Below are 17,994 nucleotides of genomic sequence, written 5' to 3'. Positions count from 1 at the left end.
GCAAAAACATCTCTAAAAATTATTTTCTGAGCTACTAGCATAAATGACACTAGTAACATATTTATTATGAGAATAAAACATGAATAATGAGGCCTTAGCATTGCTAAAGTCATCAGAGAATGCTGGTGCTAAGCTGCACCAGTAAATTGTGAACCCGGTTAAACCGATTTTCTGTTTTTAACTAAAACTGACCAGATAACCTTATAATATCATTCAAAAAGCTTCTAATACTAATATAATGATAATATTATCCTATTATCTCTCTTCTCTCATGAATCAAGTCCAGTTCGTCAAACTGAGACTATTTACAAAAACTAAAATCAAAACCCTTAACCGATACGGTTCAAAAACTAGGTTCTTCGTGACTGCGTTATTGAGCTTGCCTCATAAAAGGTTCTATCTTAAAGATGACATAATGACAATGAGGATTGAGATACTTGTTGATATAGAAGAGGTGTTCCCTTTACTGATCTTCTGGCGAAATCCGTGCCTTCGAAAAAGATCTCGCATACTCGAAAATTAGGGTTGTTACATTCTACCCTCGTAAAAGAAAATTTTGCCCTCAAAATTTCAGCCGCATGAAAGAATCCATCTTCAAGCATTCTATTTCCTTCAAGCCATCCTGACGAAGATATCAGTTCGTTCCTTACATCATCTAAATATCACATAGGCATAGCCATGAAGATCATAACAGCTATGAAGATAGTTGTGGCTCACATCGATTCGTCGTTCGGAGCTCGATTAAATCATGCCTATTCACAGTCATTGAGGTCTTATCCGCACCAAACAAACAATATTAAGGTGATCAGTCTTAATATCTCAAGTTAAGCATGAACATTCCCAAAATGAGCACTTATAGACATTCATGCCTAATGTATCTTAAAGATACCCTAACGGCATGAGACACACAAGCAGAGTATGCAATGAAGCATAGTCAGTCCACTCCCCAGGCTCTACTGAGAACGAACTGCTCTGATACCAAATTGTAACGACCCAATTTCTGATACGTCATGATCATACTAGAAACTGAGCACTACCAACTTGTCTACCTAATTATTATCTATTATTTATTATATGAGCCTGATTCGTTGTTAAAAGCGTAGTTATTTTATGAGGTACTTTTTTTTAAAACGTTTGGATTAACAAACAGTATCATTCATAATCAATTCACAAATAATAATAGATACAACGGTTATAAACAACCACACATAAATACATCTCAAGCAATTGATAACATTCCGTGATCCAGCTTTATTATATATATATATATATATATATATATATATATATATATATATATATATATATATATATATATATATATATATATATATATATATATATATATATATATATATATATATATATATAACATCCCAGGTCCTTACCTGTTCAAGAAGTCCCTAAGCTGGCGCCTAGGCTAGCCTAGACTCTATACTCACCTAGTCCCTCTAAACTACTAAAGCGAGGGAAAGTACGTTCTAGGTCTTCAAAACTCAAGTCAGGTGGATCGTCATCAAAAGGTGGAAGGTCGTCTACTAATCCTCTGCACGATCATATGTCATCAAAGAGCGTCTCTTAAGTACTTCATCGAGTGGCCACATAACAGCAACATCGTACGGAGGACTTATGTTAAAGTTTGTAGATAAGCAGGGTGCAGACGTTGGCTGGCCTCACAGTATATACATATAAACAGGTAACGGAGTTCACTCTAGACTCAGAAGACTACCTAGAGCAGAATTTTCTTTGCAGAACAGTCATCAGCAAACTACGGAAGGGAACTCATGCTTCCATCTGAAGGGGGAAGGGAGAGAGAAGGGGTAAGAACTTGGGAGTTCTTAGTAGGGTCGGGGTTATTAGTTAAGTTCATTAATTCTATGTTGTTTAGCAGACAAATAGCATAATACAAGAAGCAGTAAATAGAAGATACATATAAATAGAAAAAATAGAAAATAGAACACAAACAGAAAAATACAAGAAAATACAACACAGACACAGAGAATAGAATACAAACAAGGAAAGCATACATTCATACAACAATCATAACAGAGGAAAATGCACAGCCATGTATGATGCATGTCTAGCCCTAGTGTAAGTAATGAGCTCATTTGTCAGTTACATACCCGCTCCCAACGTTACCCAGCAACCTCTGTCTGGATAAGGCTTTCCTGTTGGCAATATCCACTGCAAGCAACCTTTGTCTTGCAGGGCGGCACTTATTAGCCGATATACGCCCAACAGACTCACTATAAGCAACCTCTGTCTTACAGGAGCAACAACATACTCACTGTAAGCAACCTCTGTCTTACAGGAGCAATAACACACTCACTGTAAGCAACCTCTGTCTTACAGGAGCACACTCATCTCGATACCTCTGTAAGCAACCTCTGTCTTACAGCAAAGCATTATAGCAAGGTATCCCAGGAAAGCGTTCTCAGTGGTCGTACCACCATCTATCTGACTGCCTCTCTGCAGCAGATTCTTACATAATCATTCTCATTATCATCATTCATTAACATTCTCATTATTCATCATCACTTTCACATCTTATGCAGTACTTCTTTCTTTCTCTGTTCAATCATGCTATACAAACTCTACAGCTTTTACTTTTACAACATCTTAATTCAAACCATTTCTCTTTATCACATTAATCTTTTCTCTTTGTCTTTTTACTTTGCTCTGATTACTCTTTTCTTTGTATCCCTTTATTCTTCTCTGGTTACTCTGTTCTCTGTGTTCCTTTACTCTGCTCTGATTTCTCTGTTTAACGTATGTATTTAAAGCTTATGTAAATTTCGGTATGAATAGTTAGTCTGTCCCAAGTATAGGTTCATTAAGTCTATACTGAAACAGTTTTACTTTTCATATAATACCTAACCCTAGTCGCAATTCAAGGACTAACTATGTTGCCCTAATTCATTCACTAATCTCTGTCTCTTTCTGTCATTAAAATTTTACAGACTTTTCTTTGGTTTTTTATCTTTTCTTTAGCTTTTATCTTTCTTTTATCTTTGCCTCACTAATATGTTCTTACCACTCCCTAAATGTTTTATGAAGGTAATTATGAGATTCTACGCTTAAAGTTGTCTTTCTAAAGCTTTTACAGAAAACTGCCTTTTCCGCATTATTTTATTATTTTTATTAAAATATTATTTTTAATTAAATATTATTATTTAATGTTTTATTATTTTTTTATTATTTTATCATTAAATTTTCGAAAATTAACTTACTTTTACTTTTAACCTTTAAAATTCACTTTTTACCACCCGTAACTTTTAATATTTCTACTTTTACCACCCTTACTTTCAGAAATTACCAAATAACCCCCCAAACACCAAATTAATTACTTCCTTGCCCTTTTATGAATCAAAAAGGTTTTCTTCATTGTTCTTCATCACACTCAAAGTGTTCTTCATGTTCTTCATAAATTCTTCAGATTCCTTCTCTGTTTTTACCCGTTTTTCAGTCTTTTCAGCAACCGATTTTTACTATAATTCATAATAAATTAGCAGCCACTAAAACCCCATCTTTTCTACATGATTTCAACACAAATTGAACCTCAATTTAAGCTTAGGGTTTCATTTTTCCAGCTGCCCAAGAACATGAACTTTAAAGCTTGAATTTCATCAAATTTCATCAAAATTTCAACAAATTTTCACCAAGAATCAATCATATACGCAACCAATTTTTAGCACAGCCAGTTTATACAACATTCACACAACTCAAACACAAATAATCAAGATTAATTTCGTGACATCCTACCTGATTTTTCTGCTCCTAATTCAATTAAACTTTCAGGTGGTCCTTAAGCACTTTTTCCTCCTAAATCACATCAAGAAAACACATATTTAACCATGTTTCCTTGAAACCGAATCAAAAGAGAGATGGTGCAGCCAACTCAACTTGATTCCAGCCTTGATAAGTCATATGATCATGTAGAGAAAGAAGAGAGGATCATTTTGGTCGGATTGGAGTTTTGATTTGAGTTTTAGTTCAGCAGAAATCAAGCTTTGAAGATTTGGAACTAAGAACTTTTCTCTCTTTTCCTCTCTACCTATTTTCGGCCACAAAGTGAAAATGAGCCAGCCTTGAGAGTTTTGGGGGTGTAGGGTGAGTTGTGATTGGTTGGCTTGGAGGTGGATTAAAATAATATTAAAATATCTCAGGTGTATAACTACTAAAACTAGATGTATCGGAACACTTACAAAAACATCTCTAAAAATTATTTTCTGAGCTACTAGCATAAATGACACTAGTAAAATATTTATTATGAGAATAAAACATGAATAATGAGGCCTTAGCATTGCTAAAGTTATGAGAGAGTGCTGGTGCTAAGTTGCACCAGTAAATTGTGAACCCGGTTAAACCGATTTTCTGTTTTTAACTAAAACTGACCAGATAACCTTATAATATCATTCAAAAAGCTTCTAATACTAATATAATGATAATATTATCCTATTTTTTCTCTTATCTCATGAATCAAGTCCGGTTCATCAAACTGAGACTATTTACGAAAACTAGAATCAAAACCCCTAACCGATACGGTTCAAAACTAGGTTCTTCGTGACTGCGTTATTGAGCTTGCCTCATAAAAGGTTCTATCTTAAAGATGACATAATGACAATGAGGATTGAGATACTTGTTGATATAGAAGAGGTGTTTCCTTTACTGATCTTCTGGCGAAATCCGTGCCTTCGGAAAAGATCTCACATACTCGAAAATCAGGGTTGTTACAATGCCGACCTCTAGAGTCATCTGGTAGAAAATGTGACGGGTGCTTATGACAACCTGAGGGCCCAGGTCTGAGTTTTTGCTCCTGAACTCGACCTGACTCTCTTTAGCTTAGATAATGTAGTGGAGGATGGCAGAATTGTGCCTGCTTTGGACGATGAAGATGATGGGCCTCTTCCTGCACCGCCAGCCAAAGCTTCTGCTGCCACGACATCTTCAAATCCTTCTACTGAGGTCGACCATTCCCAACCTGATCCTGACTGTCAAATTCTCAATCGTGAAGATGGGACTGTGGACGCCACTCCTATGAATATCGTTCCTTCTTCTTCAACCACTGATGCTACCACTAGGGAAACTTTGAACCCCTTATGATTTCTCTATTTTATCTGTACAGCCCGATTTGTGGGATTTTGAACTCTGTTTTTTGTATCTTTGTTTATGGTTAGGTTCCTGATGAGCGGATAATTTATACGCTTTTTGGCATTATTTTTACATAGTTTTTAGTATGATTTAGTTAGTTTTTAGTATATTTTTATTAGTTTTTAAATAAAAATCACATTTCTGGACTTTACTATGAGTTTGTGTATTTTTCTGTGATTTCAGGTAATTTCTGGCTGAAATTGAGGGACTTGAGCAAAAATCAGATTCAGAGGCTGAAGAAGGACTGCAGATGCTGTTAGATTCTGACCTCCCTGCACTCAAAGTGGATTTTCTAGAGCTACAAGAGTCTAAATGGCGCGCTCTCAATTGCGTTGGAAAGTAGACATCCAGGGCTTTCCAGAAATATATAATAGTTCATACTTTTCCCGAGTTTAGATGACACAAACTGGTGTTCAACACCAGCCTTCTGCCCTATTATGGAGTTAAATGCCAGAAACAGGTTACAAACTGGCGTTTAACTCCAAGAAAGACCTCTGCACATGAAAGCTTCAATGCTCAGCCCAAGCACACACCAAGTGGGTCCGGAAGTGGATTTCTGCATCATTTACTCATTTCTGTAAACCCTAGTAACTAGTTTAGTATAAATAGGACTTTTTACTATTGTATTTACATCGGGGGGAATATCTTTGGACGTTTAGTCCTTAGACCTTTGGAGCTGGCCATTTGGCCATGTCTGGACCTTATTCTTATGTATTTTCAACGGTAGAGTTTCTACACACCATAGATTAAGGTGTGGAGCTCTGTTGTTCCTCATGAATTAATGCAAAGTACTACTGTTTTTCTATTCAATTCAAGCCTATTTCTTCTCTAAGATATTCATTCGCACACAAGAACATGATGAATGTGATGATTATGTGACGCTCATCATCATTCTCACTTATGAACGCTTGCCTGACAAACACTTCCGTTCTACATGCAAACAAGCTTGAATGTGTATCTCTTAGCCTTCTGATCGTGAGATCAGAGTCTTCGTGGTATAGGCTAGAACTATTGGCGGCCATTCTTGAGATCCAGAAAGTCTAAACCTTGTCTGTGGTATTCTGAGTAGGATCCGGGAAGGGATGGCTGTGACGAGCTTCAAACTCGCGAGTGCTGGGCGTAGTGACAGACGCAAAAGGATTACTGAATCCTATTCCAGTATGATCGAGAACCAACAGATGATTAGCCGTGTGGTGACAGCGCATCTTGGACCATTTTACTGAGAGGACGGGAAGTAGCCATTGACAACGGTGATGCCTACATAAAGCTTGCCATGGAAAGGAGTAGGAATGATTGGATGAAGACAGCAGGAAGCAGAGGTTCAGGAGGAACAAAAGCATCTCTATACGCTTATCTAAAATTCTCACCAATGAATTACATAAGTATCTCTATCTTTATTTTATATTTTAATTATATTTTAATTATCAATTCACCATAACCATTTGAATCCGCCTGACTGAGATTTACAAAGTGACCATAGCTTGCTTCAAACTGACAATCTCCGTGGGATCGACCCTTACTCACGTAAGGTTTATTACTTGGACGACCCAGTGCACTTGCTGGTTAGTTGTGCGAAGTTGTGACAAAGAACTAAGATTATGAACGTGCCTATTAAGTTTTTGACGCCGTTACCAAGGAATGAACGATCACGATTTCTGTGCACCAAGTTTTTGGCGCCGTTGCCGGGGATTGTTCGAGTTTGGACAACTGACGGTTCATCTTGTTGCTCAAATTAGGTAATTTTATTTTAATTTTAAGCTTTTTATTCTTATTATTTTTAATTTTTGAAAAATTTTCAAAAAAAAATTAAAAATAAATTATTCTATGGCTTCAGAATTTTTAAGAATGAATTCTAGAGTTTCATGATGATTTGTTGAAGTCTGGCTGGCTGTGAAGCCATGTCTAATTCTTTTGGACCGAGGTTTCAACTTATCATCACAAAGAGTCCTTGGACTCCCATTGTATCAGCTGTTATATGCCTGATTTGTATCTACTAAAGCTTGGCTGGCCATTGGCCATGTCTAGTATTTTGGACCGGAGCTTTCACTGAAAGCTTGGCTGGCTAGTAAGCCATGTCTAATTCCTGGACCGGAGTTTTAGACTAACATTGCAAGATTCCTGGAATTCCTATTAAAAATTCTGAAATCCTTATTTTTCTTTTCAAAAGAATTTTCGAAAAATCCAATAAAATTTATAAATTCATAAAATCAAAAAAATAATTTGATTTCTTGTTTGAGTCTTGTGTCAATTTTTAAGTTTGGTGTCAATTGTATCTTTTTAATTTCCTAAAAATTTTCGAAAATTCATGCATGTGTCCTTCATGATCTTCAAGTTGTTCTTGATGATCTTCTTTGTTTGATCTTTGCATTTTCTCTTGTTGTGCATCTTTTCTTGTTTCTCATATGCATTTTCAATTTGTTAGTGTCTCAACATTAAAAATTTTTGAGTTTGGTGTCTTGCATGCTTTTCTTTTCTTAAAAATTTTCAAAAACATGTTCCTGATGTTCATCATGACATTCAAAGTGTTCTTGGTGTTCATCTTGACATTCAAAGTGTTCTTGGTATTCATCTTGACATTCAAAGTATTCTTGCATATTTTTCTTGTTTTGATTCATAATTTTTATGTCTTGTGTCATTTTTGTGTTTTTCTCTTTCCTCATTAAAATTCAAAAATAAAAAAAAAACATATCTTTCCCTTTTTATCTCATAAATTTTCGAAAATTTGAGTTGACTTTTTCAAAACTTTTTAAAATTTAGTTGTTTCTTATGAGTCAAGTCAAATTTTCAATTTGAAGATCTTATCTTTTTCAAAATCTTTTTCAAAAATCAAATCTTTTTCATTTTTCTTAGTAATTTCGAAATTTTCAAAATTCATTTTCAAAATTTTTTTCTTATTTCTATTTCATATTTTCGAAATTAATGTTCACAATTAATGTGATTGATTCAAAAATATTAAGTTTGTTACTTGCCTAGTAAGAAAGGTTCAATCTTTAAATTTTAAAATCATATCTTTTTGTTTCTTGTTAGTCAAGTAATAAACTTTAATTTTCAAAATCAAATCTTTTTGAGTTTCTTTTTCAAATCTTTTTCAAAATAAATTTCAATCACATCTTTTTCAAAATCAATTTCAAAATCTTTTCTAACTTCTTATCTTTTCAAAATTGATTTTCAAATCTTTTTCAATTAATCTTATCTTTTTGTTTGATTCTTATCTTTTTCAAAACTACCTAACTAATTCTCTCTCTCTCTAATTTTTGAAAATCACCTTCCTCTTTTTCAAAATTCCTTTTCAATTAACTAATTGATTTAAATTTTAATTTAATTTAATTTAATTTAATTTTTCTTTTTAATTTTCGAATTCTAACTTTGATTTTAAATTAAAAACAAAAATATTTTTATTTTATTTTATTTAATTTTCGAATTCTCTCATCTCTCATCCCCTTCTATTTATTTATTTATCTACTAACACCTCTCCTTCACTCAAGAATTCGAACCCACTCTTCCCCCCTGTGTTTGGATTCTTATCTTTTCCTTCTTCTATTCTTCTCTTCTTATACTTACATAAGGAATCTCTATACTGTGACATAGAGGATTCCATATTTTCTTTTGTGTTCTCTTCTTTTTCATATGAGCAGGAACAAGGATAAGAACACTCTTGTTGAAGCTGATCCTGAACCTGAAAGGACTCTGAAGAGGAAGCTAAAACACAATTCTCTGGAGAAAATCTGACAGAAATTTTCGAAAAAGAAGGAGACATGGCCGAAAATAATAACAATGCAAGGAAGATTCTTGGTGACTTTACTGCACCAAATTCCAATTTACATGGAAGAAGCATCTCAATCCCTGCCATCGGAGCAAACAATTTTGAGCTAAAGCCTCAATTAGTTTCTCTGATGCAACAGAACTGCAAGTTTCATGGACTTCCATCAGAAGATCCTTTTCAGTTCTTAACTGAATTCTTGCAGATCTGTGATACTGTTAAGACCAATGGGGTTGATCCCGAGGTCTACAGGCTTATGCTTTTCCTGTTTGCTGTAAGAGACAGAGCTAGAATATGGTTGGACTCCCAACCTAAAGACAGCATGAACTCTTGGGATAAGCTGGTCACGACATTCTTAGCCAAGTTATTTCCTCCTCAAAAGCTTAGTAAGCTTAGAGTGGATGTTCAAACCTTCAGACAAAAAGAAGGTGAATCCCTCTATGAAGCTTGGGAGAGATATAAGCAACTGACCAAAAAGTGTCCTTCTGACATGCTTTCAGAATGGACCATCCTGGATATATTCTATGATGGTCTGTCTGAATTATCAAAGATGTCATTGGACCATTCTGTAGGTGGATCCATTCACCTAAAGAGAATGCCTACAGAAGCTCAGGAACTCATTGACATGGTTGCAAATAACCAGTTCATGTACACTTCTGAAAGGAATCCTGTGAGTAATGGGATGCCTCAGAGGAAGGGAGTTCTTGAAATTGATACTCTGAATGCCATATTGGATCAGAATAAAATATTGACTCAGCAAGTCAATATGATTTCTCAGAGTCTGAATGGATTGCAAGCTGCATCCAACAGTACTCAAGAGGCATCTTCTGAAGAAGAAGCTTATGATCCTGAGAATCCTGCAATAGCAGAGGTGAATTACATGGGGGAACCCTATGGGAATACCTATAATCCCTCATGGATAAATCATCTAAATTTCTCATGGAAGGATCAACAAAAGCCTCAACAAGGCTTTAATAATGGTGGAAGAAATAGGTTTAGCAATAGCAAGCCTTTTTCATCATCCACTCAGCAACAGACAGAGAATTCTGAGCAGAATCCATCTAGCTTAGAAAATATAGTCTCTGATCTATCTAAGGCCAGTTTAAGTTTCATGAATGAAACAAGGTCCTCCATTAGAAATTTGGAGGCACAAGTGGGCCAGCTGAGTAAAAGGGTCACTGAAACTCCTCCTAGTACTCTCCCAAGCAATACAGAAGAGAATCCAAAAAGAGAGTGCAAGGCCATTACCTTACATGGTGTGGCCGAACCCAAAGAGGAGGAGGAAGGCGTGAATCCTAGTGAGGAAGACCTCCTGGGACGCTCAGTGACCAATAAGGAGTTTTCCTTTGAGGAACCAAAGGAATCTGAGGCTCATCTAGAGACCATAGAGATTCTATTGAACCTCCTTCTGCCCTTCATGAGCTCTGATGAGTATTCATCCTCTGAAGAGGATGAAGACATTACTGAAGAGCAAGTTGCTAAGTACCTTGGTGTAATCATGAAGCTGAATGCCAAATTATTTGGTAATGAGACTTGGGAAGATGAACCTCCCTTGCTCACCAATGAACTAAATGCATTGGATAGGCAGAAATTACCTCAAAAGAAACAGGATCCTGGTAAATTCCTAATTCCCTGTAACATAGGCACCATGACCTTTGAGAAGGCTCTGTGTGACCTGGGGTTAGGAATAAACTTAATGCCACTCTCTGTAATGGAGAAACTTGGGATCTTTGAGATGCAAGCTGCCAGAATCTCTTTAGAGATGGCAGACAACTCAAGAAAACAGGCTTTTGGAGAAGTAGAGGACGTGTTAGTAAAGGTTGAAGGCCTTTACATCCCTACTGATTTCATAATCCTAGACACTGGGAAGGATGAGGATGAATCCATCATCCTTGGAAGACCCTTCCTAGCCACAGCAAGAGGTGTGATTGATGTGGACAGAGGAGAATTGGTCCTTCAACTGAATGAGGACAACCTTGTGTTTAAAACTCAGGGATCTCCTTCTGTAACCATGGAGAGTAAGTATGAAAAGCTTCTCTCACTGCAGAGTCAACCAAAGCCCCCACAGTCAAACTCTAAGTTTGGTGTTGGGAGATTCTAACAATGCTCTGAACATATGTGAGGCTCCATGAGAGCTCACTGTCAAGCTATTGACATTAAAGAAGCGCTTGTTGGGAGGCAACCCAATGTTATTTAATTATATCTATTTTATTTTATTGTTATTTTATGTTTTTTTTAGGTTGATGATCATGTGGAGTCACAAAAACTACTGAAAAATCAAAAACTGAATGAAAAACAGCTTTAAAAACAGCTCACCCTGGAGGAAGAACTTTCTGGCGTTTAAACGCCAGTAAGAAGCATCAAACTGGCGTTTAACGCCAGAAAGAAGCATCAAGCTGGCGTTAAATGCCAGAAACAAGCACTAGACTGGCGTTTAACGCTAGAACAGAGCATAGAAGTGGCGTTAAACGCCAGAAATAGGCTACATTTGGGCGTTTAACGCCAAAAACAAGCAGCAAGCTGGCGTTTAACGCCAGACATGCATGCTAAGGGCATTTTACACACCTAATTGGAGCAGGGATGTTAAGTCCTTGACCCCACAGGATCTGTGGACTCCACAGGATCCCCACATTTTCTTCTCTCCCCCTCACACCTTTTCATAACTCTCTTCCACAAATACCCCTCACCAATCACTTCAATCACTCTTCCCCATCACCACTTCACCACTCACATCCATCCTCTCTTCCCCAAAAAAACCCCACCTACCTCAAAAATTCAAACTCTTTTCCCTCCCAAACCCAACCCTAATGGCCGAACCCTAAACCTCTCTCCACTCCTATATAAACCCCTCATCCCCTCTTCATTTTCACACAACACAACCCTTTCTTCTCCCCCTTGGCCGAATACATATTCTCCCTCCATCTCCTCCATTTTCTTCCTCTTCTCCTTCTTTCTTTCTTCTTTTGCTCAGGGACGAGCAAACATTTTAAGTTTGGTGTGGTACAAGCATTGCTTTTTGTTTTTCCATAACCATTAATGGCACCTAAGGCCAGAGAAACCTCAAGAAAGAGGAAAGGGAAGGCAATTGCTTCCACCTCTGAGTCATGGGAGATGGAGATATTCATCTCAAAGGTCCATCAAGACCACTTCTATAAAGTTGTGGCTAAGAAGAAAGTGATCCCTGAGGTTCCTTTCAAGCTCAAAAAGAATGAGTATCCAGAGATCCGACATGAGATCTGAAGAAGAGGTTGGGAAGTTCTCACCAACCCCATTCAACAAGTCGGGATCTTAATGGTTCAAGAGTTCTATGCAAACGCATGGATCACTAGGAACCATGATCAAAGTGTGAACTCGAATCCAAAGCATTGGCTTACCATGGTTCGGAGGAAATACTTAGATTTCAGTCCAGAAAATGTAAGGCTGGCGTTCAACTTGCCAATGATGGAAGAAAACGCACGCCCCTACACTAGAAGGGTCAACTTTGATCAAAGGTTGGACCAAGTCCTCATGGACATATGTGTGGAAGGAGCTCAATGGAAAGTTGACTCAAGAGGCAAGCCTGTTCAATTGAGAAGACTGGACCTCAAGCCTGTAGCTAGAGGATGGTTGGAGTTTATTCAACGCTCAATCATTCCTACTAGCAACCGGTCTAAAGTTACTATAGACCGGGACATCATGATCCATAGTATCATGATTGGGGAGAAAGTGGAAGTTCATGAGATTATACCTCAAGAACTCTACGAGGTGGCTGACAAGTCCTCCACTTTGGCAAGGTTAGCCTTTCCTCACCTCATTTGTCACCTCTGCAATTCGGCTGGAATTGACATAGAGGGAGACATCCTCATTGAAGAGGACAAGCCCATCACTAAGAAGAGGATGGAGCAAACAAGAGATCATGGACCTCAACAAGAGCATGAGGAAATTCCTGAGATGCCTCAAGGGATGCACTTCCCTCCACAAAACTATTGGGAGCAAATCAACACTTCCCTAGGAGAATTAAGCTCCAACATGGGACAGCTAAGGATGAAGCACTAAGAGCACTCCATCATCCTCCATGAGATTAGAGAAAATCAAAGAGTTATGAGGGAGGAGCAACAAAGACAAGGAAGAGACATAGAGGAGCTCAAGAGCACCATTGGTTCTTCAAGAAGAGGAAGACGTCACCCTCACTAAGGTGGACCCATTCCTTAATCTCCTTGTTCTTATTTTCCTGTTTTTCGTTTACTATGCTTTATGTTTATGTTTGTGGCTTATTACATGATCATTAGTATTTAAGTGTCTATGCCTTAAAGTTATGAATGTCCTATGAATCCATCACCTCTCTTAAATGAAAAATGTTTTAATTACAAAAGAACAAGAAGTACATGGTTTCGAATTCATCCTTGAAACTAGTTTAATTGTTTTGATGTGGTGACAATACTTTTTGTTTTCTGAATGAATGCTTGAACAGTGCATATGTCTTTTGATATTGTGGTTTATGAATGTTAAATATGTTGGCTCTTGAAAGAATGATGAAAAAGGAGAAATGTTCTTGATAATCTGAAAAATCATAAAATTGATTCTTGAAGCAAGAAAAAATAGTGAATACAAAAGCTTGCAAAAAAAAAAGAAAAATGGCAAAAAAAAAAGAGAAAGAAAAAGAAAGAGCAAGCAGAAAAAGCCAAAAGCTCTTTAAACCAAAAGGCAAGAGCAAAAAGCCAATAGCCCTTAAAACCAAAAGGAAAGGCTAATAAAAAGGATCCAAGGCTTTGAGAATTAGTGGATAGGAGGGCCTAAAGGAATAAAATCCTGGTCTAAGCGGCTAAACCAAGCTGTCCCTAACCATGTGCTTGTGGCGTGAAGGTGTCAAGTGAAAACTTGAGACTGAGCGGTTAAAGTCAAGGTCCAAAGCAAAAAAAAAAGAGTGTGCTTAAGAACCCTGGACACCTCTAATTGGGGACTTTAGCAAAGCTGAGTCACAATCTGAAAAGGTTCACCCAATTATGTGTCTGTGGCATTTATGTATCCGGTGGTAATACCGGAAAACAAAGTGCTTAGGGCCACGACCAAGACTCATAAAGTAGCTGTGTTCAAGAATCAACATACTGAACTAGGAGAATCAATAACATTATCTGAATTCTGAGTTCCTATAGATGCCAATCGTTCTGAATTTCAAGGGATAAAGTGAGATGCCAAAACTGTTTAGAGGCAAAAAGCTACTAGTCCCGCTCATCTGATTGGAGCTAAGTTTTATTGATATTTTGGAATTTATAGTATATTCTCTTCTTTTTATCCTATTTAATTTTCAGTTGCTCGAAGAAAAGCAACAATTTAAGTTTGGTGTTGTGATGAGCGGATAATTTATACGCTTTTTGGCATTATTTTTACATAGTTTTTAGTATGATTTAGTTAGTTTTTAGTATATTTTTATTAGTTTTTAAATAAAAATCACATTTCTGGACTTTACTATGAGTTTGTGTATTTTTTTGTGATTTCAGATAATTTCTGGCTGAAATTGAAGGACTTGAGCAAAAATCAGATTCAGAGGCTGAAGAAGGACTGCAAATGCTGTTGTATTCTGACCTCCCTGCACTCAAAGTGGATTTTCTAGAGCTACAAGAGTCCAAATGGCGCGCTCTTAATTGCGTTGTAAAGTAGACATCCAGGGCTTTCTAGCAATATATAATAGTTCATACTTTTCCCGAGTTTAGATGACGCAAACTGGCGTTTAACGCCAGCCTTCTGCCCTATTTTGGAGTTAAACGCCAGAAACAGGTTACAAAGCAGAGTTAAACGCCAGAAACAGGTTACAAACTGGCGTTTAACTCCAAGAAAGACCTCTGCACGTGAAAGCTTCAATGCTCAGCCCAAGCACACACCAAGTGGGTCCGGAAGTGGATTTCTGCATCATTTACTCATTTTTGTAAACCCTAGTAACTAGTTTAGTATAAATAGGACTTTTTACTATTGTATTTACATCGGGGGGAATATCTTTGGACGTTTAGTCCTTAGACCTTTGGGGCTGGCCATTTGGCCATGCCTGGACCTTATTCTTATGTATTTTCAACGGTAGAGTTTCTACACACCATAGATTAAGGTGTGGAGCTCTGCTGTTCCTCATGAATTAATGCAAAGTACTACTGTTTTTCTATTCAATTCAAGCCTATTTCTTCTCTAAGATATTCATTCGCACACAAGAACATGATGAATGTGATGATTATGTGACGCTCATCATCATTCTCACTTATGAACGCGTGCCTGACAAACACTTCCGTTCTACATGCAAACAAGCTTGAATGTGTATCTCTTAGCCTTCTGATCGTGAGATCAGAGTCTTCGTAGGATAGGCTAGAACTATTGGCGGCCATTCTTGAGATCCGAAAAGTCTAAACCTTTTCTGTGGTATTCCGAGTAGGATCCGGGAAGGGATGGCTGTGACGAGCTTCAAACTCGCGAGTGCTGGGCGTAGTGACAGACGCAAAAGGATTACTGAATCCTATTCCAGTATGATCGAGAACTGACAGATGATTAGCCGTGCGGTGACAGTGCATCTTTGACCATTTTCACTGAGAGGACGAGAAGTAGCCATTGACAACGGTGATACCCTACATAAAGCTTGCCATGGAAAGGAGTAGAAATGATTGGATGAAGACAGCAGGAAGCAGAGGTTCAGGAGGAACAAAAACATCTCTATACGCTTATCTGAAATTCTCACCAATGAATTACATAAGTATCTCTATCTTTATTTTATATTTTAATTATATTTTAATTATCAATTCACCATAACCATTTGAATCCGCCTGACTGAGATTTACAAAGTGACCATAGCTTGCTACAAACCGACAATCTCCGTGGGATCGACCTTACTCACGTAAGGTTTATTACTTGGACGACCTAGTGCACTTGCTGGTTAGTTGTGCGAAGTTGTGACAAAGAACTAAGATTATGAACGTGCGTATTAAGCTTTTGACGCCGTTACCAAGGAATGAACGATCACAATTTATGCGCACCAGTTCCCTTTACTGTTGGTTGCTTCTATGTAACTTGTTAAGTAAAATACTTTGAACTCTTGAGGCCCTCTTTCAGGTCGCCTTCTGAGTTTTTTAATGATGGCTGTGTTTCTTTTGATATGTTGGTCGTTTTTTTGCAACTTTTGCATATTTTGTAGATCTTTATAGAGTGTTGGTACTCTCCTGTCCGACCTCTTTTTGATTAGATCTTTTGCTTTATCTGTCTTCTGATTGAGCGAGATGACCTTTGGGGCTAACTTGTTTGACAACTTTTTAGTGTTCTAGTAGAACCTTTTTAGTTAGTCTTTGAACAATTTTGATAGCCTTTTCGTGGAGACGTGGCTTTTTTGGTAATAGCTGTGTCCCTTTTAGCGCACGCTTTTTGTTGGTTCGACTTCTCTTGTCGATTGTTTCTGAGTTATTTTTAGTAATCCATTTCTAGTAAGACCTCATCACGCCACTTTTTTTGGATTACTTTTTATAACTTTTGTGTTGGTTGGTTTGGTCCGACTTCTCCTTTGTCGGTCTTTCTTAAGTTATTTTTAGTAATCCATTTTTAGTAAGACCTCGTCAGGCCACTTTTTATGGATTACTTTTTATAACTTTTTGCATTAATCTGTTTTTGTTGCTTTCACCTTGCCGACCTCTTTTGTAATCAGGTGATGAATTTGGTTTTCATCTTGCCGACCTTGTCGCGATCGAGCGATGAATTTGGTTTTCATCTTGCCGACCTTGTCGTAATCGGACGGTGAATTCTTGCACTCAGATTAATGCGTCTTGGTAAGTAACTTTTTTATGGAATCTGAAAAACTTTATTCAAGTAGGAAATATAAAATAGACAAGAATATATACATATAAGTGCTTACCCTTCTAAGTCGGGCAATTTTGTAGATCTTGGCTTGGCGCCTCATTGAAAAATCTTTTCAAGAAAAAGAGTGCACCTTGACCTAAGATCTTTATCACTTTCTAACTATAGTACCTTCTTAGGTTACAGGCATGCCATGACCTTGGTAGCTCTCGCCCCTCAAGATCGGACACCTTGTAGTAGCCTTTTCCAGTACCTCTACAACTCGATAAGGTCCTTTCCAGTTTGCTTCTAGCTTCCCCTCTCCTGATCGACCTGCTCCGATGTCATTTCGGATTAGGATGAGATCATTGTTGGCGAAGCTTTGCTAGATTACCTTCTGATTATACCTTGAAGTCGTTCGACGCTTTAGCGCTTCCTCTCTAATCCGAGCTCTTTCTCGGACCTCGGGTAGTTGGTCGAGCTCTTCCCTTTGGTTTTGGGAGTTGGCTTCTTCATTGTAGAGGATTGTTCTGGGGGATCCTTCCTCTATCTCTACTGGGATCATTGCCTCTATTCCGTAAGCAAGCCGGAAGGGTGATTCTCCTGTGGTGGAGTACGGTGTTGTCCGATATGCCCATAGGACTTGTGGAAGCTCCTCTGCCCAAGCTCCCTTTGCGTCCTGTAGTCTCCGTTTTAACCCGGCTAGTATGACTTTGTTGGCGGCTTCTGCCTGTCCGTTAGCTTGTGAGTGTTCTACGGATGTGAATTGGTGCTTTATTTTCAAGTCGGCTACCAAGTTCCTGAAGCCTGTATCAGTAAATTGAGTACCATTATCTGTGGTGATGGAGTAAGGGACTCCAAACCTTGTAATAATATTCCTGTATAGAAATTTCTGACTTCTTTGAGCAGTGGGATTGGCTAGGGGCTCTGCCTTAATCCATTTTGTGAAATAATCTACCCCTATGATGAGAAATTTAACTTGTCCCGATCCTTGGGGAAAGGGTCCGAGGAGGTCTAGCCCCCATTTTGCAAACGGCCAAGGTGACGTTATACTGATGAGCTCTTCTGGTGGAGCGATATGGAAGTTAGCATGCTTCTGACATGGTTGGCATATCTTGACGAACTCTGTCACTTCTTTGCGCAAGGTTGGCCAGAAGAATCCAGCTCAGAGTACCTTTTTGGAAAGAGCTCGTGTCCCCAAGTGGTTGCCACACATGCCACTGTGTACCTCTTCTAGAACTTCCTTTGTGTTGGAGGTCGGTACACACTTTAGGAGGGGTGTCGAAATCCCTCTTCTATATAGGATG

At 37.9% G+C, this 17,994-nt stretch overlaps 1 non-coding gene across 1 annotated transcript; it reads right to left on the bottom strand.

Moving 5' to 3' along the window:
- Positions 1-9,299: 9,299 nt before the first annotated feature.
- Positions 9,300-9,407, bottom strand: LOC148546113 (small nucleolar RNA R71). The gene has a single exon (XR_015901328.1). It is a non-coding gene; the product is annotated as a small nucleolar RNA R71 (small nucleolar RNA).
- Between the last annotated feature and the right edge of the window lie 8,587 nt (positions 9,408-17,994).

The sequence above is a fragment of the Arachis ipaensis genome, chromosome B9 (assembly GCF_059453495.1).
Source record: "Arachis ipaensis isolate K30076 ecotype BB chromosome B9, ASM5945349v1, whole genome shotgun sequence".
NCBI classification, from domain to species: Eukaryota; Viridiplantae; Streptophyta; class Magnoliopsida; order Fabales; family Fabaceae; genus Arachis; species Arachis ipaensis.
This window is presented reverse-complemented; position numbering and strand designations above follow the sequence as displayed.